Source organism: Canis lupus, chromosome 36 (assembly GCF_048164855.1).
Source record: "Canis lupus baileyi chromosome 36, mCanLup2.hap1, whole genome shotgun sequence".
Taxonomy (NCBI): domain Eukaryota; kingdom Metazoa; phylum Chordata; class Mammalia; order Carnivora; family Canidae; genus Canis; species Canis lupus.
Genome location: NC_132873.1, coordinates 26,047,720 through 26,074,758, shown reverse-complemented (window position 1 = coordinate 26,074,758; position 27,039 = coordinate 26,047,720). Strand labels below are relative to the sequence as shown.

Here is a 27,039-nt window from a genome sequence, read left to right as displayed (position 1 = left end):
CTTGCTTTGTCACTAAAAATGAAGAGAATTGACGGCAAATATTTTATTGTGCTGTAAGTGGACGTACAAAGAATTTATGATTATGTAACTTTCCTTCCTTGTAATATATGTGGATGTGTGTCCATTTACGCACGTGCGTTCATGTTTGCATGTGAATCTGTTTTTTTTTTTTTCTTTTTCTTTCTTAAAGGAAAGCCTCTTGATTCCCTACAACTGAAGCTGTGTCCCCATAATATAAAGGATCAGGCAATTGGTAGTGAGATTTTGAGAACAGTGGTGAAATTCTATGATCCTAAAGAGGGAGTTGCTTTTTAAGGCTTAGCCAAGATAAACAGTGGCTTGAGAAGCTGGGGTTTCAATGTAAGAAAGACTCCACAGGCCTGCTGTTACTAAATGCAAAGCAAATAACAGAAGCAGGTTGAATGCACTCCATGGGTTTTTGAAAGCAACTTGATTCATAATAAAACAGTGCTTAAAATTGTGAAACTTCTTTTTCTTTTCCTCTGGAAAAAATGCATTGAGCTTACTGAGGTATTGCTATTGTTCAAAAAAAAAAAAAAGCCAGTTTCATAAAGAAATGTGTTAGAATCAAACAAATAGATCAACTAGTGTTATCACTTATATAAGAAAATATGCTACCATAAAAATACCCTTAGGCCTTTTTCTGACTCTGTATTACAGGCTTCTAAAATTAAAGCATGGTTCAAAGTAATACAAACACAGCCACCCTCAAAAGGCTTTGCCTTTATTAAGTCCCCTTCTCTTCATGACAAAATTATCTTCTCCCTCCTGCCTCTAAAAAGCAATCTCATCCTAGAACATTTCAACAGATGCTACCTTTCCTATCCCTCTTGGCTCGAAAAGACTGCGTAATACTGAAATGTATTTAAGGCTGACTTTAATGCCAGACATCAGATTTTACTCTTTCAAAATTCACTTTGCCTGTCAATAATTCCAGGCTGACATCTAAGAATTTTCTTTATTGGGAGTGAGAAATACTAAATGTCTAATATGAAATTGCCCCCTAGTGGAACAAAAAGCTCTCAAGATAACCATCTTTAAGATTATGGGTCAAATCAGTTGTGGTAAATTTATTTCAGTTCTCTTACTTTTCATGAGGTGTAGGGTTGAAAGAGAACATAATAATCAATGTTAGTAATTATATCTTGCCCTTTCTCAAAGAGTAGCAATCAAATTCTACATCTCAATCAGGAGGAACTGCCAGAACAGGAACAAGCTACTTAACCTCCCGCCCGCCCGCCCGTCTTCCTTTATCCCTCTTAACTATTTTGTTAAAATCATGTTCAATTTGACACATGGAATATACCACAAAGGACTAATGGTAGTATCCTATTAAAGAATACAATGTGGCCCAGTTGAAGATTCTATCCATCTTTATTAACACATAATCGATAACACTTTGCTTGCAAAATTAAGTCAATAAGATAAATTTAACCTTAACCAAATGACTGACATGACTTTTTAAGATGACAGAAATATAATCTCTTCCAAAACATCTTAAGGAATTCCATTTTTCAGAGGAAATTTCACTTAATATAAATAGTTGCCCTATAAGAAACATGATAGGGGCAACCTATTTTTTTTTAATAAACTAATCGTTAAAGTCTTAAAATATTGTTTTCCATATAATTAGCAATTTCATAATATTTTGAAGGGGAAAATGTGTAAAAAATTTGTTCCTTTCCATCTACATGAAAACATAACTCATGGATACCTTCCTTTATTAACTAGAAAAGACACACAACCAGTAAGATACTACATTATCTCAATTCTAGTAATTATTAGACACTTTGGAGGGACTTTTAGTTGACAATAAAATCGATGATCCATTAGCATTTTGAACATATACCATTTTGTTTCCTTTCTCTCATTCTTTTATTTTTCTTTCTTTTCTTTCTGATGTTTTTTCCTTTAATGATCTTTCCTCATTCTCTTTTTTCCTACTAAATAGCTAGTAAAAGCCTTAGGTATTTTCTTTTTTTTACAACATTCATATTTCAGAAATTGATTATCTTGTATCAAACTTAAATTCTAAACAGCAATAATATTGGATTCACATCAGCTTGTGACCATGAATATGCTTTCATTATTTCGTCTGGATTCTTCGGCCATAATACCTTGAAAGGTTTGCAATAATAGTATTGCAATCATTCTTAAACATATTTCTTAAACATATATATAGTATGAAAACAGAGTAGTAGGAAGTAAGATTTTATTTTTTAGAGATCTATTTTATTTGTTTGAGAGAGAGAGAGAGAGAGAGCCTGTGGGAGGAGGGGCAGATGGAAAGAAGCTTCAAACAGATTCCCCGCTGAGTGCAGACCCTATATAGAGCTCTATCTCAGAATGCAGGAGAGCATGACCTGAACGGAAACCACGAGTCAGATGCTTAACTAGGTGCCCCGGAAGTGAGATTTTAGATTTAGATCACACAATAGGTTTCTGCTAGATTTAGTAGCATGGATAATAGCACTGCTTGCCCTACTGAACTAAGCCATAAACAGATAGGAGCTGGACATGGCATAGTAATAAAACATAATGTGTATCTAGAAGGAGGTTTTCAATCGAGAAGGTGAATAGAGACCTATAGGACAGCAAGGTGCAGAGAGGTCTGTTTGTATTTTTAGTTAGTTCTCTGGGCTAAATACAGTGCATGTAAAAGAAGAGAGCTCTAACCACCATGAAAGAGCCGCGCTGAAAGCTTGACTTATTAATTTTACATGCTTATAATCACAAGCACAAAAGCATTAGGAACAAGAACTAAAATGCACATTCTCTAGCAAGAGTGATTAAATGAGCTGCTGATAGGCTTAAAGCATAGGAAATTTAAAAAGTTAAGTGTGCATTTTCATATTACTGAATCTGAAAGTCCAGGAATTTCTACTTCTTTATATCTTGTTCCAAATGTTTCCTTTCTTTATCCTTTTCTCCCAGTGTTTTTGAGACAAAATCTATTTAAAAATTCATCTTTTAGACCAGAAATTAGAAGACGAATTTTGTACGTAATTGTTCATTGCTTGCCCAATGCTCTTTACTGGATAATCCCTAAAATTTCTACACCTTAAATACAGAGGGAAGGCCTAGCCAATATTCAGGATTGTGGGTAGCAAACTGAGTCTTTGGTAGTGAGATACATTAGACATGGACAAGGGGTTTTACAATGTCTAGTTTCAGTGCAGTGATATTTGTTAACTCATTGACATATCTTGCAATCAATTTAAAAAGTGTAACTATGGTACATGAATCCTAGAAATTATGAAAAAATCGGATTATACCTGCACAACTCAAATAGTATGGATATACTTAGCAAAAGGGAAACATACTATTCAAAGTCTGCCATACTGTAGATTATGGAATAATAAAAATAGGATTGGTATGTAAACTATAAGGAATGCAGAGCACAATTTTGAATGATGTCAATAACCATAGTGTAAAAGCTATAGATTAATCAGAAATGGAAAATAAGAAATTTAATAAAAATCATTAAATTAAATTATGATTATAATTAATTGGGTTATAACCCAATTTGTTTAGGAACAGATTCCTACTAATAAATAAATGGGTATGTCAGTCCAGTTAGAGAGATGCTGTACTATGTAAGATTTTTCAATATAGGCCCACATTGGCTTAGAAAAGCAGTGTACTGCTGACCATAATTAATGCTTTCACCACAAATCCTTTAATAAATTGGTTTTTAAAATCTGCATGGGGCTCCTGGGTGACTCAGTTGGTTAAGCATCTGCCTCTTGGTTTCAGCTCAGGTCAGGATCTCAGGATCATAAGGTGGAGTCCAGCCTAAAGCCTTGCATCAAGCTCATCTTGGCTCCATGCTCCATGCTCCATGCTCAGTGGGGAGTCTGCTTGAGATTCTCTCTCTTCCTCTGCCCCTACCTCCACTCTCACTTGGGTGTACAGGCACAAGCTCTCACTCCCTCCCTAAAATAAATAAATATTTTTTTAAAATTAAAAAATTAATTATACAAAGGTAAGCAAAAATAGAATACTGAGTAAGTATATTTGGTTCATTGAATTCAGGTATTCACATTCCCTTTAATCCTTTAACCTTCACTTTGATTTGGTATTTTATCATTTATTTATTGATATTTGTAATTGCAATTTTTTTTAGTGGGCTAAGGTAATGTTAAATGTAGCAAAAAATAAGACTGTATTGTAACATAAAGTAATATACTGGGAAAATTTACATATTCTTATGAGACAAATTAGATGTAGTTTGGTTAGGAAGTACAGCCTCTGAAGCCAGACTACCTGGGTTCAATTTAACTTCATCACCTACTAGCTATGTGACATTGTAAAGGATATTTAAGTATGCTATGCCTCAGTTTCCTCATTTCTAAAATGAGAATGTAATTCTATATGTCCTTCTTTGCAGGACTGTCCTGACAATTAGATGAGTTAGTGATCTAGAGTGCTTAAAGTAGTGCTAAGCACAAGGTAGAAATAATCAGTAAATGTTAGGTCTTATTATATAATTGTATTGCTCATCATTTTCCTATCTTTAACTATTTTTACAAAATGCTTTAAAATCATGATATATAGAAATTTAAAATGAATTATTGAAACAATTGTGATAATATTCTTCTAAAACCTGTATTAGAAGATGTTGACATTTACAGGCTGGCACAGCCAATGACCAAATAGTATATTCCAACTCCAAAGTAGCATGCCTAAAATTCATATTTACTCAAACTATTTAGAGATTTGGCATTTTTACTTCCTCTTCAGAGAGTCTCAGTTCTCACTGAATCCATCAGATTGTGCTTTCTTATTAGCAAGAAATACACATAGTCCTTTTTTTCTAACTTTATATGAACCTGCTAACTGATGTTAGTGAACCAGCTTAGCATAGACTCTTAAGTATAGACATTTTTTTTTTAAATCACAATGTTAAATAAGGATTTAGGATTATAACCACTATTCCACAAAATTCAATATATTTTTTTAGTTATTTCTCGAGATTACAAGAGAGAAAGCACAGATGTAATGGATATACCCAAAGTAGAAATGTCCACATCAGTCAAAATATCCAAAGTAAAAATGAACTTTTCAGTGAGACCTGCAGATACTTGCTCTATATGCCAACATGTCTATATAATATCTTCAATACGTCCATACAGCATCTTCTGCTCTCCTTATGGCAACAAGTATCAAAATGGACTACAACCACTGAGTACAAACCCTCTGTCAGCAACATTAAGCTGAGACTACATGTTGTGGCTACTTTTGTACCTGTAAGGTTGTGTCTGTTGGAATGAGGACTTAACAAATATTATGATGTAATGAATAAATGACATCAATTATTAAAATGTCTGATGCCTGTGATAATTTAAAATGAGTACAAAGTAGCTGATCACCTCTAAAATTTTAACACTAAATAAATACAGCTTTTAACTCCATCTTTATGTCATTCCACTCAATATTTCTTTTTTCAGAAGTCTGGTGCATAAAAAGATAAGCAGTAAGACTACAAACATTCAGAAAGTTCAATACTCATCTAGTGCTTATATCAGTTTTAATAAAGTAGTACAAATTTTAACTAAAATCAAATACAAAAACGCATTCTTCTAATCTCTCTGTGTATGAACATTTGCACAAAATATTTGCAATCCATGAAGGCAGAAAGCCAAAATGGTTGATTTTTACAATTTTTGTTGTTTGATGCCAGAAAATAGTAATTGCAGAAATATTTGCACCAAATAAATGCTGTTCTGTGCATGTAATGTTTGGTCAAATTTAAACTTTGCATGTGAATTCTGGGAGCAGTAACTAAAATTCGAACATCCAAAACAACTTTAAAAAAAGAGATTCTCCTAAGAAAACTAGTCTAAATATGCCTATCATTCTGTAATGTGATGTGTTTCTAATTTTTCACACAGTCTTATTAAAAACTGTGTGAGTACATAATGTAATTTAGGAGGGCTTTCTTTTCATATGCTTGGCATCTCCAGAGGAGTTAATATTTGTTCTGTGGATCAGTGAGCACTAGAGATAAAATTAAAGCTAATGCGTAGATCTCTTTTTCATCTAAGAAATCCCTTCTAAGCCTCATTGACTGAAGGCCCAGTGTATATTACAGGATGTGGGGAACAAAGGAGGAAAATAAAAATGAAAAGCCTGAAAAAACAGTCCTGCAATTCAGTCTCCCAGTTTCTGTAATTTAATTTTATATACTAATTTGTTCTTCCTACTAAATATGCATTTTTTTGTTTTCTATAAAAACAAATTAAGAAATACACAGATTTACAAAAAAAAGAAAGAAATACACAGATTTGTTTGTATGTTTTTAAGTGCTTGTTTCATCTTAAAAAGGGAATTAAAGGGATTAATAATTGAGATATTACAAAGCACTGTAAATAACAGGATAACCTTTTAAAGGAATATTCCTTCTCATTTTCATTTGAAATGTACTTAGGTAGTTACAGTAATGTTTATGAAATACCCCACTGAGTTTTTTTTAACCCCAATTTATATGACAGTCACATGGGACCCACGTTCAGTAAAATATGTTTTTATTCTTGTTTAGTAAATTTCCTACTTACACAGTAAGAGAATTTCCAGTAATATATTTTAACATTCCTGTGAAGATAAAAAGTCGTCTATCTGTACAGAGTTTTAAAAAATGTGTTGAGCAAATCACTTCTGTGTGGATATACTTCCCTAGCATAAGAAGACTTTTTGTTTATATATTCTAAAAGATGTTTTCTCAATTCTTTAAAAAATTACTTCAAAAATTGTGAATTAGACTTTTTTTTCCCTTCACACCATATAGGATCTGAATTTTTAAGGCTATGTTCTACTCACTTTAAATGTTTCAAATGAGAAAATATTTTATTGTGAAATCCAAAACACTATCTGGCATAATAGTCTGTATCTTGCAAAAGATTACAATAAATGTCACATAGGAGGTCTGTTCTTATCAATGCTTTTCCCAGTAATCAACATTTTGAACATATAGCATAGGATATTGAAACCTCTGAAATGTACATATATGTGCGTGTGTGTGTGTGTGTGTGTGTCTGTGGGCATCCATAAAACATACAAACATTTATCATACATATTATAAGGTAAAGAAGATATAACCATTTATAACTCTTTAATGTGGTATAACTACTTGAGGACCTAGGCTGTCTTCTTTTGGAAATTACTTGGAAGAACTCATGCCTGCCTTTTAAATATCTCCTTATAGGTTGACTAATCTCCTAGTATTTCAGGTTAATTTTTACTACTGGATATAAAAGGTAGAGCAATTTTAAATTAATGAGGCATAGATATATTCAAAGAGGAGGAGAGAAATATGAAACCTGAAAAGCAAGGGAGCCCTGGCCTATGTTAAGATGAAGGCAGAGTCAAAAAATCTTGGTTAGGTGTCCACGGGAGGCATAAAAGTTAAAAAAAAAAAAAAAACTAAAACAAACTAACAAACTAAAAAGCCTATCAGTGATAAAAATGGAGGGAGGCACAAACTCAGCTCTTATGCAGTGGTAACCAGGGACACACAGCCAATTTAGACAATGTCTATAACATGCTGGGCAAATCGCTCTCATCTATCTCAATATCTAAATCATTTGAAAAACACAGATATGTTGAGTTATTTGAATCACTCGTAGAATGGCACAGTATTTGACTAATAAAATTTTACCTTTAGGAATATTAGAGTACCTGTTGTAATGAATAAACATGTGTGGGACCTCATCGAAGTACAGTTTTATTTTATCTCTACTGCCCATTTGTAATTCACTCAATGGAAAAAGCTTTCCCCCTGCGACTAAAGTTCTTCAAGCTCCAGGATTATTTTATGTGTACTCTCAAACAATACACAGGTCTATGACCTCTATAAGACGGACAGTAACAAGGAAATCAGCATTTAAAATGGCTCAGTCCAAGATATCAATCAACTTTATCCAGTGGAAAGCCACCCACCTTGTGCCTGCAATGGCCAAAAGTTGGCTAGCGACCTACTTTGGGACAAGAGACTGGGTTTGGCTTCTTTATCTTTCAAATTCCATTTTGTATTCACCACCTATCCGAGCTGTGGTTTGGATCCATGGTAGGGGAAAGGAAGGGAGCTGCTAGAGATGGGACATGAAAGTTCTCACATGGCTGGGGCAGGCTACTCTCCTAAGGTCTCCTATCATCCTCATGTTTTCCTGGATATGGTTATCCACTCTATTCTAAACTCTCCTCGTTCAAGATTCTTCACCCTTTAGGAGATCTCTTTGCCAAGATTTACTATAGCCCCAGGCCATTTCTCTCCCCACATGCAGTCAATAGCTCTGCCCTCCTTGCCCAGCCTTCTGTCCGTTCTCCTTATCATCCTTAGCAGGGAGTCAGACCCAAGTCTATGATGTCTCCTAAAGCACAGAACATCTCAAACTCTCCAAGGGATCCTGTTGGAACCTATTTGATCTACACTTGAGATCAGAAAGCAGCACTCTCCAGTCTTCCCTCTTTGGCGAAGTAACTCCCCTTCAGGAAATCTATCCACAAACGCCCCAAATATTCTTTATATCAATTTATCATGTTCCTCCAAATGAGACTCGTTTCTCTTTGCTGTTTTTTAAGAGTCATTAAAAGCTTTAAACTTTTTCTCAGGAAATTATTTTGAAAATTCAAAATCGTGTGAAAGGGGAAGGGTTTTCTATACTGCAGTCGTCTTCACTGCACATGCTCAATGGCCATTCACATAAGCACTACATTATAGATTAAGTGGGGAGATAAATATAGGTCTATATCATGTCTATACTGTAACCCTCCATCTCTTACTATCCTGGCATAACCCCTCCCCACCTAAAGAGAATAAGAGAAGGACTATGATTGTCCTGAGCCCAGCTTCTTTAACACTACAACTATGGTACAAGCATGGTCATGGGGCTAGACAGAGGTAGAGGTCAGAGAAGACCTACTGAAGGGTAGAAAATAGGATTTAAGACAGGGACACCAAACAGACTTTGCTTCTAATACAAACTCATGTCTGTATGAAAACTTCTATATTCATCTTGCTATGATTGAGTTTAATTAAGATTCGTTTAATCTTGACCTGTAGGTGAGGGCAGGGCATTGTTTTCAACATTTTCAGGTGATTTAGTGCACATTTTACCTTGGCATTTTGATCTTTTTCTCACTAAGAGACACACTGAAGAAAAGATAGTATTTATTAAACTTTATATTAGAGAGAGAAATAATGTCAACTCCATAGTGGGTTAGAATTATAATTTTGAGATGCCTGGGTGGCTCAGAGGTTAGAAGCCTGCCTTTGGCCCAGGGCATGATCCTGGAGTACCGGGATCCAGTCCCACATTGGGCTCCCTGCATGGAGCCTGCTTCTCCCTCTGCCTGTGTCTCTGCCTCTCTCTGTGTGGCTCTCATGAATAAATAAATAAAATCTTTTTAAAAAAAGAATTATAATCTTGATTGCCCCTCTCAAATTACTGTTTCCCAAATGTAAAAATAAGAAAATCAGGGTTACTTTGCACAACTAAATATTATAACTTTAATGAAAGAACCTAAAATAGAGCATTCTTTCTTCCTTTCCTCCTTCATTTGTTCAGTCTTTTAAATCTTTCTTTCCTCACTTCTTCTTTTCTACTTTTCTTTCCTTTAAGTTTTTTCTTTCCTTCCTTTTTCTCTTCCTCCCTCCCTTTCCCTTCCCTTCTTTTTTTCCCCCTACCTTCTCTTGGAATTTTTAGGATATTTCTTCTTCTTTTTAAAATCATACTATAGGGGTGCCTGGGTGGCTCAGTCACCAATTAGGCACCTGATTTTTTTATTTTGGCTCAGGGCGTGATCTCAGGATCATGAGATCAAGCTCTGCATCAAGCTTTGTGCTGGTCATGGAGCCTGCTTAAGATTTTCTCTTTACCTTTCCCTCTGCACCAACCCCCACCCATGAGTGCACTCTCTCTCTCTTTCTCAAAAAAAAAAAAAGAGAGAGAGAGAGAGAGAGAGAGAAATTAAAATCATACTATACATGCTCAGGTATGCATACATTTTTAATGCATTTTTTCATAATGTGAAGAATGAAATTCTGACCACATTTATACCTAAATATTTAACAAACTCTCAATTTACTTGGTCTCATGAGGAAATAATTTTAAAATGAAGCTCAACTCTAAACCTTATAGGTAAATTATATTTTGTCTTTATTTGCTACAGATGTTACACTGAAACCTGTTCAAATATGTAGTAAAGTTGGTCATTGCATTAATATCTATCTCGAATTGCAAATGACAAATTTAGTCAATAACATCTAATTATTATGATTGCATTGAATTAAATCTAAAGAACTATAATTATAGCACGGGTGTAATGAAAGCTTTTGTATTACCACAGCATTTCAATGTTTTTTTAGGATACACTAAGTCATCCTCTGGCTAGCTAAGAGTTTGTCATTTTTGTCTATCTTTTCAAAGAATGCCTCTTTGTTTGATTAATTCTTTCCATAGTTTTTCTATTTCATTTATTTCTGCTCTGACCTTTATTATTCTTTTCTTCAGCTAACTCTAAGATCTGTTTTTTCTTCTTTTTCTACTTTCTGCAGATGTAGAGTTACGTTATTTGAGATCTTATTACTGTAGATATTTATTGCTATCAATTTCCCTTTTAGAACTGTTCTTGCTATGTCTCACAATTCTGATATGTTATTTTTCCATTCTGTTTTGCCTCAAGAAACCTTTTTTTCCCCTTTAATTTCTTTGATTCGTGGTTGGTTGGGAGACTGTTATTTAAGTTCCATGTGTTTATAAATTGTCCACTTTCCCTCCTGTTACTAATTTCTAGTTTGATGCCATTGTTGTCAGAGAGGATATCTGATATATGATTTCAGTCTTCTTGAATTTGCCTATACTTGTTTTATAGCCTAGAATATGGTCTATCCTAGAAAATGTTCTCTGTGCCTTGAAAAGAATGTGCATTCTATTGTTGTTGGATAGAAGTTCAGTATATGTTGGTTTGGTTCATTTGGTCTATAGCATTGTTCAAATCTGCTGTTTCCTTATTCTTTGTCTCAATGACCTATCCGTTCTTGAGAGTGGAGGATTAACATCTCCGCTATTATTACATTAATGTTTATTTCTCCTTCAGCTCTGTTAGTTTTTTGCTTTATAAATTTATGTATTCTAACATTGGGCACAATTGTTATATCATCTTGATGTATCAACTCCTTTATCATTATATAATTACCTTGTCTCTTTTTAGCCATTTTTACTTTAAAGTCTATTTTGTCAGACATAAGTATACCTACCTCTGTTATTTTTATTGTTACAATTTGCTTGAAATGTCTTTTTCAATGACTTCACCCAGTCTTTGTCTAACTTTGTTTTTTTTTATAAGTAATGCATGTTTTAAGAGATTATTTGAGAGAGAGAGTGTGCGTTCACAGTGGGTAGGGGGATCAGAGAAAGAGGAAGAGAATCTCAAGCAGACTCCCCACTGAGCACTGAGCATGGAGCCTGAGGCAGGCTCAATCTCAAGACCCTGAGATCATGACCTGAGCTGAAAGAGTCAGATAGTTAACCAATTGCATCACCCAGGTGCTCCTGTGTCTATCTTTAAAAAGCTAAAGTGATTCTCTTGTAGGTATTATATTTTTGGATTTTGTTTTTTGTTTTTGTTTTTATTTTAGTCCTTCATTCATTTTGATTAGAGAATTTAATCTGTTTACCTTAAAAGTAACTACCAATAAGTAGGTACTTACTATTGCCATTTTGTTAATTGTTTACTTGGTTATTTAAGATTCTTTATTGTTTCCTATCCTTCTACCTTTTTTTTTTTTAAGATTTGTTTTTTTATTTGAGAGAGAGAGATTGAGAGCATGAGTAGGAGGGGCAGAGGGAGAGGAAGAGAGAATGCCAAGCAGACTCCACTCTGAACTCAAAGCCTGACTTAGAACTCAACCCCAGAATCCTAAAATCAACACATGAACCAAAACCATGTGTCAGATGACCAAATGACTGCATCATCCAGGCACCCTATCCTGCTACCTTTTTATGTGTTTTGATGTCTTTTGGTGTCAGTATGCTTTAATGTATTTAATGTATTTAATGTATTCTTTTGTGTAATTACATTTTCCCTTGTGTTTACCATGAGGCTTAAATAAAATATCTTAAACTTGTAATACCCTATTTTAAACTGATAACAATTTAATTTCAATAGAATTCATAAAATGTATATTTTTACTTTTCCTCCCCCCTACATTTAGATTGTTGCTGTTATAATTTGCATGTTTTTTATATTGTGTTACCAATAACAAATTATTGTATTTATGGTTATTTTTACTATGTTTTTTTAACTTTTTCACTAGGGTTATAAATGAATTATGCACCATTATTGCCATACTGCACAATCTAACAATGAATATGTATTTATCATTACTAGTCCTGTGCTACTTTTTAATGTTTTTTACAATGTTAATTAGCATTGTTTTACTTCTAAAGATATCCCTTTATTATTTCTTGTAAGGCATATCTAATAGTAATGAACTTCCTCAGCTTTTGTTTGTTCAGCAAAGTCTTTATCCCCCTCTTTTTTTTTTTTTTTTTTTTTTTCTGAAGGACTTTACCTGGCATAGAACATTTGGTTGATAGTTATTTTCTTTCAATGTTTTGAATATGTCGTCCCATTCTCTTCTGCCCTGAAAAGTTTCTGTTGAGTGATCTACCAAAAGTGGATGCCTTTTATGGGGGTGACTTTTACTGTAATTTCTGTCTTTTCTCTTGCTGCTCTGAAGCTTCTTCGGTTTTGATTTTTGACGATTTAACTATTATGTATTTTGGAGTAGCCCTATTTTGATTCAACCTACTTGGGATCCTTTAGGCCTCACAGATCTGGACCTTCACTTCTTCCCCCAGGTTTGGAAAGTTTTCAGCCATTATTACTTTCAGTATATTTTCTGTCCCTTTTTCTTTTTTTTCCTTCAGAAATTCCGACAATGCAAATATTGTTTCTTTTCATTGTGTCCCATAATTCCTGTAGGGTTTTCCTACTCTTTTTTTTTTTTTTTTTGCCCCTCTAATTTCTAATGTCCCATTTTCCATATTAGTGATTCCACCTTATGCATGGTTTAGTCTATTTTTTAATCTCTCCGCTGAATTCTTCAGTTCAGTTATTATATTTTCAATTCTAGAACTACTGGTTTTTTTTTAAATAGAACTACTGTTTTTGTTTTTTGTTTGTTTGTTTGTTTTTTTGATGGTTGCTATTTCCTTGTCATACTTCTCATTATGTTCATGTATTATTTTCCTAATTTTGTTAGTTGTCTATGTTTTCTTATACTTCATTATACTTCCTTAAGAGGATTATTCTGAATTCTTCAATATTTCATAGCTCTCCACTTTTTTAGGGTTAGTTTTTAGAATTTTATTGGTTTCCTTTGGAAATGTCCTATTTACTGGATTTTTCATGACCCCTGAATCCTTGTTACTATCTGTGCGTTTGAGTCATCAGGTTCCTTTCTCAAATTTTATAGATTTGCTTTGGCAGAGACAGTTCACCAGTTAGCTCAGTCTGGGTTTCAGGTTATCTGCTACTAATGCTCTTAAGCAGACGGGGCCTATTTTACTGTTGTCTATTTTGGTGTGAGGCAACTCTTAGAGCTTGAGGACAAGGACAGGGGCATGTGTGCCACTGACTGAGAACAGTTGGATAAAACTGCTGTTTTGGTTTCCTATATAAGTGAGGTTGTAGGATGGGTTCTGCACGTACCTAGATTAAAAAATGGTCAGGAATATTTAACTATTCAGTAATAAACGGGGCAAAAAAAAATTAGCTTTCCTGCCCTGACAGGATAGCAGGAAAGAACTCAGGGCCTGGAGAGTGATTGTTAGAGCGTGCACTGAATTTATTGGGCAAATGATGCCATTTGTTTTGCTTTGCAGATGGGGAAGCCATGGGCTATGCCCTTTATTCAAGTGCCACTCTACTTTAGGCTGTTGAATGGGCCATGCAGCTTCCTATTTTCTCAGTTATCTTCCCTGGTGAGATAGGCTGAAGCTGGATTCAGAAATAAACAGGATTATGAATTATATTTCCTGCCCTGATATAGTGGAAGAAGTTGTTCTAAGCTGGTAGCACTCTTTGCTGTCTTAATTCAAGCCAACTCACACCTCAAGTTCCTTGATCTGACAGGGCCAGTGACTTTGTTCTGTTCTCCACCTAACTGCCTCTTGGTTAGAGTGCTGCCAAGCTACACAGCTTCTGGAAATTGTCTCCAGGGTTTCTGGTCTGATGGCACCAGAAGACACTCCCCACAGCAGTGGGGCTGTGATTCTATTCCTTGCCATAGCAGGAAGAAAAGGGGCTGCTCCAGGCTACTCTCAGTTTCCCAAACAGGTTCTGTGGTTGAGAGGTACCTTAAGCCTTGGCTGTGAATTAATCCCCAGCCTGTGTAGCATGGCAATGTTCCATTATTCCCAGAACTGGCTTTGCTCTGGGGGCACTCAGCTCTGCAGGCTTTCTCTCAGATTAGGCTGGAAGACATTCTCTACTGAGGGTGGGACTAGGACTAAGCATCATGGCGAGGCATGGGCAAATCAGGCTCTAGGGCCAGTAACATTTTTTTGTCTGAGGGTCTGAACCAGGCAGTTTTCCATTCTGCCAAGTTCCCTGGTCATAGTGTAACCCCCGCCATGGTTCTACAGATGAGCAGAGCTGCTGGCTGGGGTTACCACTTGGGCACAGCAGCTATGAATTCAATCTGCCAAGATGTGGCTGCTGGTGTTGTAAGCCACTTTCCTCTACTCTATCACAGTTAGATTCCCAGTGGTTGAGCCCTGCAGATCCCCCTGTAATTCCTGTGGTGTGAGGTCAGAGTAGGGGTTCCCACAAAGGAACCCACAAAGCTGGGCAGGTCTAGCTATCCCTACTGGGTTCTGTTCTCCCACTGGAGGAACCAGGGGCTCAGGAGAGGTCTTTCCATATGATGCACCATTGTCCCGGGGGAGGGGCGAAGCAGTCAACCTGTAGCCCCTTCTCTTTCCCTTCTAATGCAGTTTGTCTTGGTCTCTGAAGTGCAAAGGGATGCCTCAGCCTCACTCCTATGTCCCAGGGTTCTCTCGGTGGCATCTTGCTATTGAATAGTTGTTATTTGTTCATCTTGTGATGCAGAGCAAGTCAGGAGGAGCCTATGTTACTATCTTGGTAATGTCACTTCCCCTCTTGCTTTTTGTTAGTCATCAACCACAAGCAAAGAGCTTAACAGATAAATGGAGAATGTGAAGTAAATGGCAGGTACTTTTCACAGGAGAATGGGATAATAGTCATTTTACCCAACTATTTGATGGGAGAAGGAAAGGTATACTTCCACAAATAGTTTCAAACCAAAGCAAAATGTGTACTATATATCATAAAAGGAGAAAATTGCCAAGAAAAGGTAAAAAAGAGTAATACTGGAGCACCGATCTGAATGCACTCCAGCCATATAGATTTATTCAGCTCTCTAAAACAATGACATAACCCAGGAAAACATAAAAGTGAAATGGGATTTCAGCAATACAATTCAAGATTAATATAGCACAGTACATCCAAAAGATAAAACAATCCAATCACTAGCTTTGTTATTTATATAATTTTTTTTTTCAAAAAGAGGGATCACAATTCTGTGTCTGAAATAGGAGACTTGCTACTTTATTAAGATCAGAAATGTCTGCAATAAATTATAAAGTCCCATACTTAAATATATATTGGGTTAGTAGTATGGAAGAAGGAAAAAAGAGTTTTGTCTGATTCATCTTGACATCTCACAATGAGATGGAGATAAAGTGTATCCTCTGTTAATCACTGAGCAAAAGAAGCCCTGAATATATAAACATACAGTTTACACATGCGCGCACACACACAGCAGAATAAGTAGATTATATATCTTCTAATCATTTGGGTTTTAATAGCAAACCCGGCCTCTCTCTTGGCCTAAACCAAAGGTTTGAAAAGAATTATGTGAGTCAATATTTTATTTCAATCTAAACTATAACAACATTCTTCTTTATTTTCACTTACTCTCAAATTCAAAAGCAGTTCTCTTAAATATCACAAATACCAGTAGCATATAAATATGAGTTGGTCCATAAGATATAAGAATTAAAATTGTAGCTATCTACACAGACCTTAACTATGAAATGATGAATTTTCACAGAAACTAATGTTTCCATGTAATGTAGTTTCCAAAACCCATAGATGCCCTGACTGCCCCCCACTGCAGGTGTTCTACTCTGAAAACAATGAATCAGAGCACAGAAAAATAACATTTTATCTCAGGTATACTGAAAGGATCACACACACATCACCAAACCCAGTATGGGAACCAAGAGTCCAACACTCAATTACATGTCAGTCGCAACCATGAAGACTTGGATGGAACAGAAACCAGAGCATCATAGACTGGTACGAAATAGCCTTAGAGATTCTTTGCTACAATAGCAAATCCAAGTTATCTTTTGTAAAACAAACAAACTAATAAAAAAAAAAACCCTAGTGAAACAGCATTTGTATCACAGTTATGTAAAAACTTTTATTGGTTTATCTGAAAGACACAGATACAATTCTGTTGTAAAATAATTCATCATTAGATTAATTCTATCGTTTCATCTAATGTTTGTGACTGGATTAGATTTGCTGAGCTCTTATAACAGTCCGTCTCTCCCTATTAATTTTTCATCTTACCATACAAATCATAGCACATTAATCAACAAAACTCCAGTTACTTCAATATGAGCCATTTCATGATTCAGTGAGTTAAATTACAACTTGAAATATTCCCCAGTTGAGAAAATTTACCAGAGTTACTTAGTCACTATCCTCTATCTCTTGTCTTCATTTATGAAATAAACAAAATTGTGAAACTTTTTATTTTCTAAACATGGAACATAGGCTTCATATTTAACTGCATATTTTTACGACTCTTTCTGTTTAGATAATAATATGAATTTCTGATGGAACAACCATTTTTGGTCCTTTGGAATATTTTTAATATTAATTTAATGATAATGATAGAAAAGTAGGATTTCTTTTACTTTATAAAAAGCCATATTTCAAAAGCCATTCTTTCACTTCTATATTTATTAGGAATATTACAAATAGTTTTAATTTCTGTGTTTCCTGAGTTCAAATTGGGCACAGTCTTATTCTAGCCTGCAAAATTCTCATAGGTAAATTATGGAAGACATGGAAATAGTAAAAAAAAAAAAAATTACTTATGATGGTTGACGCACATATTTTTTAAAGTATTACCTAAAAGTCGAAATGAGTAGCTTTCTACCTAGACATTGAAATTTGGTACAAAGCCTTTATTGAACTTGTATTAAGGAAAGAGTTTGTCATTAGAGATAGTATATTCCAGAAATTTGAAATTGGGGTTATTATAATTTGCTGGGGAGAGGTTTGGTACAGTTACTATCTCACAGAGTTATTTTCAGGAATGGGACAAATACTTCTATAGACTGCCCAATTTCTAATGCTACAATACCTTCCCCACTGGATGCTTAGGATATACTTAGAATAGGTTATTTCAAGTTTGTCTTCTGAAGATATCATATCACATAAACCTAAAACTCAAAAGTGATTATTTTAGAATAGGAACAAATGGATAGGCAAAAAAAGAATGGCTTACATTTAAAGGTATCCACGTTGTATTTTTTTTTCCTCTGGATAAGAGTAGCTCATGAATCACTGAGTCAACCTAATATAGAAGACATAAAGGAAAATAAATAGTAAATTTCAATCCCTCTGTAAAATAAATGTAAATTCCTACGTAAAAACAAGCATAGTGACCAATATCATTATGGGTGTATGGAGATACATAATTCATTTAGTCTTTGAATGAAAATTTTGATAATAAAATCTAGCGTTAGTCATATAAACTGGATTTAAAATAGTGAAAAGTATTTGTTCTAACCCTGGGTACAAACATGCTATTGCTTATTGCCTCGGTATATTAGCAAATGGTGCAGAGATGCCATGTGTAGCTGACGACTCTTCATCTTGGCAGTGGGGCTCTAGTGAACAGCTGAACATTAAACACTGCTGACACACCCCCAATCTGTCTAGTATGCAGATACAGCTGGACCACTGGCACGAGGGTGGTGCTAAATGTTGTTTTGCTCAAAACCTTGAGGATTTTTAAAATGACAATTAATAATCTGTGAATCAAATAAAATCGAAAATTCAAGTTTTTCTTCTTGATCCTCCATGACCTACATTGTTTCTCATGATACCTCATGTCTAAACACTACTCTTGTGTTGAACTACTTATAGGAATTCATCTAAAACCAACGAATTGTTGTTAGGCTGCTTGAGGGAATTCATATTTTTCAGATTAAAAAAATAATCAGCAATTCAGCTTACTAACGTTCAGATTCATTTCAAGATAAAATGAACAGTCTTGGACACAGAACCATTGAAAATGTTCCGATGTTGGGTGAGTGACCACTTAGCAAGAATATTGGTTAGGTGTTTGTAACTTTAAAGTGAATATTTAAATTTTATTTCATGATTTTTCTCAGTAACCAGTATCCATTCCTTCACTGTGCATATTTTAGTAGGACCTCCTTTTTATAAATAGTGGAATTAGAATCTTAATATTGCATTTTAGTCTTTGAAATGACTTCCTGAAGCTATTTTCACATTGATGACAAAGGCATAACATTTTTTCTTTTAAGAGATTTGCTTAAACTGCAGGGATTGGTTAACCTGATAATTAGCTTGATTATTAGCATCATACCTATCTTTGTAATATTAACGAGACTGTTTCTATTAAAATTTTATATTTCTTTTTTAACCTTTTATCACCTCTTCTTTGATACTATACCATACCCTGCTAAAATAAGGATTATTTTAAAACCCTACCTTTTGATTCCTTTATTCTATACATCTGTATTTTCTTCACAGAAAAGAAAATGTTTTACATTGTTCAGGAGAAATTTTGTTACGCTCTTAAACAAAGGTATGTCATTTTTATGGAAACAACAGTACTTACCCGAAGCATAAATTGTGTTTTTGACATATTCACAATTTCTGAGCTTCTGAGCTAAGTTCTGCTGGCAAAATTCATTTTTTGACATCTATTGTATTCATTATTAAATTGTCTTAGTGATCCTAAGAGCTTTTAATTGAGATACTTTTAAGGTGATCCTATCTGCACCTATTTTATATCTGCCCAACTTCTAAAAATGAGTTAGAAATTTTACAGAAATCAAACTTCCACTCTTTCATTTATTTCTTGACCTACCTTGTATCTTTCACATTTATCTTATTTCTTCTTTTAGTTGGTGCTACTCTGACCTTCAATTTCGCAAATTCTTAGTTCTTGAAGGGCTGATCAACCTCTTAACCAGTAAGTGGAGTCACAGTTTCATTTTGGCTCAAAGTAAGCATAAATTCAGGTAAAAATACGGGGTGAAATCTGATATTTAAAAAAATATAGGGATCCCTGGGTGGCGCAGCGGTTTGGCGCTTTGGCCTTTGGCCCAGGGCGCGATCCTGGAGACCCGGGATCGAATCCCACATCGGGCTCCTGGTGCATGGAGCCTGCTTCTCCCTCTGCCTGTGTCTCTGCCTCTCTCTCTCTCTCTCTCTCTGTGACTATCATAAATAAATAAAAAAATATATATATATAGAAGCAACATGTTTTAAACTGCCTGAATTGAGCATTATAATTTTGTCCTGTTTTATTCATTGGTAATTTTTCATTCTCTGTTCCTACCAAAACAAAACAAAAAACAAACAGCCAAGTTCTTTCAATATCAAGAAACTCCAACACTAAGATCGTTGAAGGTAAAGGTTTTCTCTGTAGAAATCAGTGAAATCATTAATAAAGGGAAACATATATCAAATATCAAAAACTGAGAAATTTTAAAGATGCTGATAGCAAATTACCAAATAGGTGGAATGAACTTCTACAGTCCTTGTTCAGATTAAAAAAGATTCAGAGAAGTTGAATATGAAGTTGGAAGGCACTTAGTGGCCAATCAGAACTAAAATGCCATGGCTTGCTTTCTGAACTTGGAATCTAAACAATTTTGTAGCTTGCATGAGGCACTGCCTGGCATTTCAGTGTATTTTGCCTTGCACACAAAAAAGCTTTTTATCTGGTCACCTAGGAAATTCACTAAGTTATGCCAAAGTCACCGGATAATGTAATCTTTTCTGTAGGAGTAAATGGGCCAAATAGGTTGTTTACTGTAGTAGAAAATATGCCATCAGTTAGACAAAGGCCATGTGTCAGGAATTTATCCTTCCAGAGACTCATTATGAAGAACTAAATCACAAGGAGTACATGGATGGATAGAGGATAAAGGGACAGAATAATTTAACTTACTTCATGGTCTGTATTCTCTTTAATCAATTGATGGCCAAAGTTTGGTGTTTGAAGTTCAAATAAGTCATTTCAAAGATATGCCAAAAATGATATTTAGGGAAAAAAACTGAATACATTCCCAAAAGTTAAAATTATTATGATGAATCAAGAAATAAAATAATTAAGTATAAAAATTTAACAAAAATATAGAATAGCTTTTATTTATTTTAAGATTGGCTTATAATAAATTTATTAACTAATAGCTATAATATATTACTTGAGGTTTTCCTCCCTTCATTAAGAGTTTCTTATGACAGGAATAATATTTTGCAGCTTATAATCTTTTAATTCTGTATCTTAAAAATTGAATGTACATCAATATGTAAGAGGATAGTTATAATCACAAAGGCATGAGAATTAAAGATTAAATTTCTAATTAACATCAAAAGTGAATTTGAAAGAAGATACAGTAAAACTTTAACATAGCCAAGGTTTTCAATTAATCAAATTTTTCCTTAATTTTAAAGTGAGAGTCATGCTATATGAAAATTATCTTACATTAATAATTTGGTAAAAAAATAATTTAAACTAAGTTTTGGAGTAACTATATTGTTGTTCAATCTTCTACATCATATATTGTCTAAGGGTAAATGATCTATAGATCATAAATCTACATTTCCAGGAAGCTCCTTATTGCACTGAGTGTCTAAGCTATATTCAACTTGTTAGAAAATATAAAATCCAGTCAATGATTAATGCTCAATTCACTGGCAGACGGTGATGCCTCCTTCCTCTTTGTTAACGCTGATTAACTAAACTAAGAGAAGAGCGCTATCTCGGCATAAGTGTTCTTAGAGTAACAGGCAAAATAATGCCTATGGTTACTGGAATGCCAAATTAATGCAAACTTATCTAGATATATTTCATCAATTACATATTCAAATGTTAAAATAACATTTCAAATCTCAATGATATTTTCATGTAGAGACAGGTCATTCTTTCACCTTTGTTAAAGCTATTTACACAAAAGAACTAATTTTTACTTGAGTAATATGGAGGCCATGAGATAGTTGATTTATTACTTTGTTCAAAAAGTCAGGAAATTGATACTGAGTGGGGACCATGTGCATGTCCTAATTTTAGGGAAACAAAATATTCATGTGTGTTTCTAGGATTGGATATAGACCAAGAAGAGATAGAGACAGCTGGAGCCTTCCATCTAAACGCTATGGAACAACCAGGGATTTCAGGTCTTTGTGGAGCGGAGAACCAGTGATTCAAATTGAGGGATCTCTTCACCATTTTCCTGAATTTTCCACTCTCTCCAAGCCTTCTCATAGGATTCCCCACCCCATGATATTTCTGACCTCAAAGAGACAACCCTTACCATACAAACACATGGCATGAGTATTCACACCGCATATTTACTAAGAGATAGACCCCTCATGAAATATCATTTTCCTCTCATTTCCCATCCTCACATTTTTCCACATGTTGAAATGGGTGAGAGTTTAAGAGTCATGTTGTATTTTTAGTTTTTTTCCTCTACAAATTCTACATTTGGAGATTCGTCTTATTTATGCTTTAGTAAATCTATAATAACAGCTCCTCAGTGAAAAATAGGGAGGTTTTATCCTAAAATCCTATTATATAAATTTACTGCATAATCAGTAATATTTTTTTATTGATTTGACATAATTATTAAGCACCCCTTATATGTTAGTTTCTGAGAATGGAATTTTGAGCAAAATAAAGGTAATCAATCCCTAACTTCACGTAACTTACCATTTAGTAAAGAGATAGTACTCTCCTAGAAACAAATGAAAGCGAGGCCTGGCTATCTCCAAAAATGACTGTCACCATGAATGAGTTGGCCTCCCTCCTCTGAGTCTCATAAAGCTGTAAGATGGAGGCTTGGAGGCTTATGTTGCTCACGGACTTTAATGAAGGAACAACTTTGTGACCATACGGGCACAACTGCACCCTGGTTGTTTTACTGGACACTTCTAATCATCCTTCACCCCTTGTCACCCCTTGTCATCCTTCACCCATGAGGCCACAGTCCACTCACAAGAGGCTAGACAGCAGACCTAATTGACAGATATCTCGACTCAGCACAGTTTTCTAAGTAGTCATTACCAGTCCATCAAAACTGTCACCAGACAGGAAATATTTTCTTCATTGTCATTTGTTAGTAGCTGACTATAAACTGAGGCAGCAGGGAGCAAGCACCGTACAACATTATATGCCACAAAACACCAAGCAGCACTTGATCAATAAATACTTCTGTATAATAAGTATTTCTTGAATTAAATAAATGTTAAAGACCATGGCTTTTTACTTTAAAGTAATATCAAACATGTACTAAGTGCTAAAATACTCAGAAAAGGATGAGCTTATATAATTTCCTAAGTAAATTTGGAAAAGTTGACAATGGGGTTACTGTGATAAATGTATAGCAATTATACAGAGAAAGACAATCATCATATAGTTTCACTTATATGTGGAATATAAGAAATAGCAAAAGGGACTTTAAGGGAAAGGAGGGAAACTGAGTGGGGAAAAGTTAGAGATGGAAACAAACCATGAGAGACTCCTAAATCTGGGCAAGAAACAAAGGCTTGCATTGCAGAAGGGGAGGTGGATGGGTGGTTGGGGTAACTGGGTGACAGGCACTAAGGAGGGCACTTAATGGGATGAGCACTGGGTGTTATACTACATGTTGGCAAATCGAATTTAAATAAAATATTTTTTAAATGTATAGCAATTATAAATGTATCCAACTACTTATTTTATTAAGTCCCTACACTGTGCCTAGCACTGCTTTAGGCTTGAAGGAATCATCAATGAACAAAAGACAGGAGACCCTGCCTTTGTGAGGCTTGCATCACGGTGGGGAGATAAACAGTGTATATTATATGTGCATATAATTATTATTATAATATATAATATGTGTATATTATTATGATAAATAAGCAACAAATATAGTATATACGAACATGATACAAACTGGATAAAGAGTATCCGGGGAATCAGGGGAGAAATAAGGGGACAATGGACAGGGAGTACATGGGTAGTCACTGTAGTCATTATCAAAGGTGACACTTAAGCAGAGTTGAAGGAATTGAGGAAGTTTCCAAACAGTGGAAGGAAGTAGTAGTGAAAGAAGAACGCTTCCCAGAAATGATGACTCAATATTCACTGAGTGCTAGCTAGGAACAAGGGAGGCTGGGAATAAAGCGGAGCAAGATTGTACTCTAAATTATACCTGCCCCTTTGAAAGTTGTTGTTATAATTATAGAATAAGGAAATGAGGATGGAGAAAGAAAGGTAGGTAAGGTTCATGGCAGAAGAGAAAATCCGTGTTAACAAAAAGAAGGGATCAGAAACAAGATCCATCGTGGCCACGTGTCTACGTGTTTAGATAAGGGAGGTGGGAGGTGAACATTTTAATGAGCTTTGGAGTGATCTTTCAAGATGCGATCAGAGAGGGAGTCGGAGGCTATAAAAGGAAGGAGATTGAAAAGCAACCTCCCCTTTGGCTACGCCATAGGAATTATGTTTAATAAAGTTCATATATTTTCAACAGTCTCCGGAGACCAGCATCTATTCACCTCCACGCAGTCTTGCTTCCTTTATTTTAGATTAATGGTCTATTTTTGAAATTCAATCGAGCCCCTCCACTTCTGCACTAGACTGCATTTCCCTTTGGCTCCTCCTCATTTTTGTCTTCTCCATTACTCCTCGTAATCAACATGCAAAATGCAAAATGACTCTTTTCCTCTTAATAAACAACCAACCAACCCTCTCTGGACCCCTTGCATTCTGCTCAGAACTTGCTTCAAACTCTGCACCTGCTCTCCCACTGACACTGCTCTGAAGGTCATCACCGACACATGCTACACCCAGTGCTAATTCCTGGCTCTTCATCACACTCTGTCAGCAACTTTTGATGCAGGTGATCTGTCCCCATGTTTTGAATGACCGTCATCTTTTAGGATATAAGGAAGTACACTTCAGATTTTCTCTCACTTGCCTGGATGTCTAACTCTTATGGTTGGCCCTTGAATCTCTAACCTCTAAGTACGTGAGGGCTATTAACGTTCAATTTTTGGACCATATTACAAGTTCAGTTCTCTGAAAAAAGACCCCGGGATCGAGTGTGGCACACAGCCCATGTGTTGGGGAAGAAGACCTTGAAAAAGAGAGGGGGCAGGATTGGGCAGTGGGAGAAGTGAGTCAGAACTGCCCTCAGCTGGGCTGATGTGGTCCAGGTTTTACTAGCTCTGGCTCCACCAGTCATTGGCCCAGCAAAGTCAACTGAAGCCAACCCTGAAGTAGTTCTCAGATGGAGGCGACATGCTAACAGAGCTCCCAGCCACTGGAGGGGGATCTGGGCAGCTCATTTCCGTGGCCACCGCAGACCCCCTCTCTACCCACATGCAGTCTCTTTTTATCCCATGTCTTCGTATGGCTTCATTCCAAAAATACATAAAGTATTTCATTTGCATGGCCAATCCCAAAATGATACAACACCTCAAACAAAATATATCCAGAACTAAACTCCTGATCCACCCACCCCAATATGTTCTCCTCACAGTCTTCCCGATGTCACTTAACAGCAACTGTATTATTCCAGTAGCTTGGGTTAAAAAGCACATTTTTTTTTTCTCTTCTTTCTTTCGCTCTCCCATGGAGCTATTCTTAAATCCTCTTTATTTTTGCACTCCATACTCAGTCTACACACAAATTGTATTGCTTTACTTTCAAATATAATGAAAATTATCACTCTGTTCTGCAGAGTAAACCAGCAAGGGGCTATGGAAGGCAGACCTGTTAGTAGTGAGAGAATTGGGTGACCCCTGGTTTCCATCGGTGATTCACTTGTTGCAATAACTCTGTGGGCTGGCAGGGAAGTGAAACTTATTAATTTAAGGAACAGGTGAGGTACAGCTGGTCTGGAGGCTGACAGATGTCCAGATGGCACATAAGGTTTGAGATCTCACACTACATCACTCCACACCAACTTGCCTGACGTAAAGCACCATGACAGCAATGGCCTACTAACTAGTCTTAGAGAAGTGGTCACGGAGATCTTGTTAAAATAGGTCAGATTAAGTCTGTCCTGTGCTCAAAACCCCATAATGCTTTCTCATCTCCATCAAAATAAAAGCCAAAATCTGTGCATACCTTTAAAGACCTAACATTAGGGCACCTGGGCGGCTCAGTCAGTTAAGCGTCTGTCTTCAGCTTAGGTCATGATCCCAGGGTCCTGGGATGGAGCCTTGGATCAGGCTCCCTGCTAAGGGGGGAATCTGTTCATCCAGCTGGTCCTCCCCTCTCTCGTGCTCTCTCTCTCTCAAATAAATGAAAGGCCTAACATTTTCTGGGTCCTGCTATTGCTCTGATTTTATCTCCTAATATTCTCTTTCACTAACACACGTTGCTTTAGCCACACTGACCTCCTTTCTGCTTCTCGAGCACATCAAGAATATTTCCATGTCAGGAATTCTGCTCTAGCTTTTCATTCTGCCTTAAACACTTTACCATCCTTTAAATTTTTGCTCACTCATTCACCTCTTTTGAATCCCCGCTCATATGCCATCTTTTACAAGAGGGCTGCACAAACACGCCTATTTTAAATTCCATAGACACTCATTCAGCACATTATCTAACTCATTGCTTTCATTCAGAGTTATCACCATCAAAAATATCACACAATTTACTTAGCTATTTTATTTTGTGTTCATTTCTCTCCACTAACTTGTAGGGTACATGGTAAGAGGTAAATTTGTGTATTAGTTCACTCCCATCAAACAGCGTCACCTAAAACAAATGTTTGGCATATTTGGCATGTAATAAATTATTTGTTAAATAAATCAGTAAACCTGTCCTTGTTTTACTACTTAATTAACATAAGGTAATATAAAAATTTAAATTTTTTTTTCAAATATTGAGCATAATTTTTCCTTATAAAAATAACAAATGCTAGATTTTGTTTTGTTTTGTTTTGTTTTGTTTTGTTTTGTCCAGGCCAAGAATGGAATACAGTAGAGCTTTGCAAAAGTGACCCAGAGGTCTGGGAAACACAGACTGCAAGTTCAAGGAGCAGGTGTTCCTTGGGGTAAACTTTAGCAAAAAGGAGACGGAATATAGGAAGGATCCATCCTATCATGTTCTTGCAACTCAAGGCAGTGATTCATAGCTTCTTCAAAGACCTTCCATGTGGCAGTTCTGTTTTCTGGTGAAGCTGTAACCAGTCCTGTACAGTCCCATCTTATCTTTGCTTTTCCTTATTCTCTGCCTCATAACTCTTTTTCCCCTCACCATTGTTTTGAATTACATCTTTCAAGAAAGAACAGGCATATGAATAATTACTCAGGCTTCATTTCTCTAGGGAAAAAAAAGGCTAAAATACTTTTGTATCTCAGAACAAAATTACTTCAAGAGTAAGAGAGATGGCCATAAACTTAAAAGGAGTCTACAAGCTATCTGCCCAGTAATGCAGAGGAGACAAAAATGTTAAAATTCCAGAATAAAGAATTGGAGGTTAAATCTATATGCAAAAGTATGGATGATATAGATAATAAGAACAATAGGATCTAGGACAAGCAGTATGGTATTTATAGGTTCAATTTATCAGAAAATATTGACCTTGAAGGACTTAAGGATATGGCTTAGAAGAGTATAAACTTCCAGGAATTCTGAACTGGAGAAAT

General features: G+C 35.5%; 1 long non-coding RNA gene across 1 annotated transcript in view; it reads right to left on the bottom strand.

The window, feature by feature from the left end:
• The window catches only part of LOC140625479 (uncharacterized), an 84,079-nt gene that overhangs the window by 36,913 nt on the left and 20,127 nt on the right, over positions 1–27,039 (bottom strand). Inside the window, exon 2 of the long non-coding RNA XR_012024818.1 lies at positions 17,636–17,704. This is a non-coding gene — a long non-coding RNA (uncharacterized lncRNA). The remainder of the gene's footprint in view (positions 1–17,635; positions 17,705–27,039) is intronic.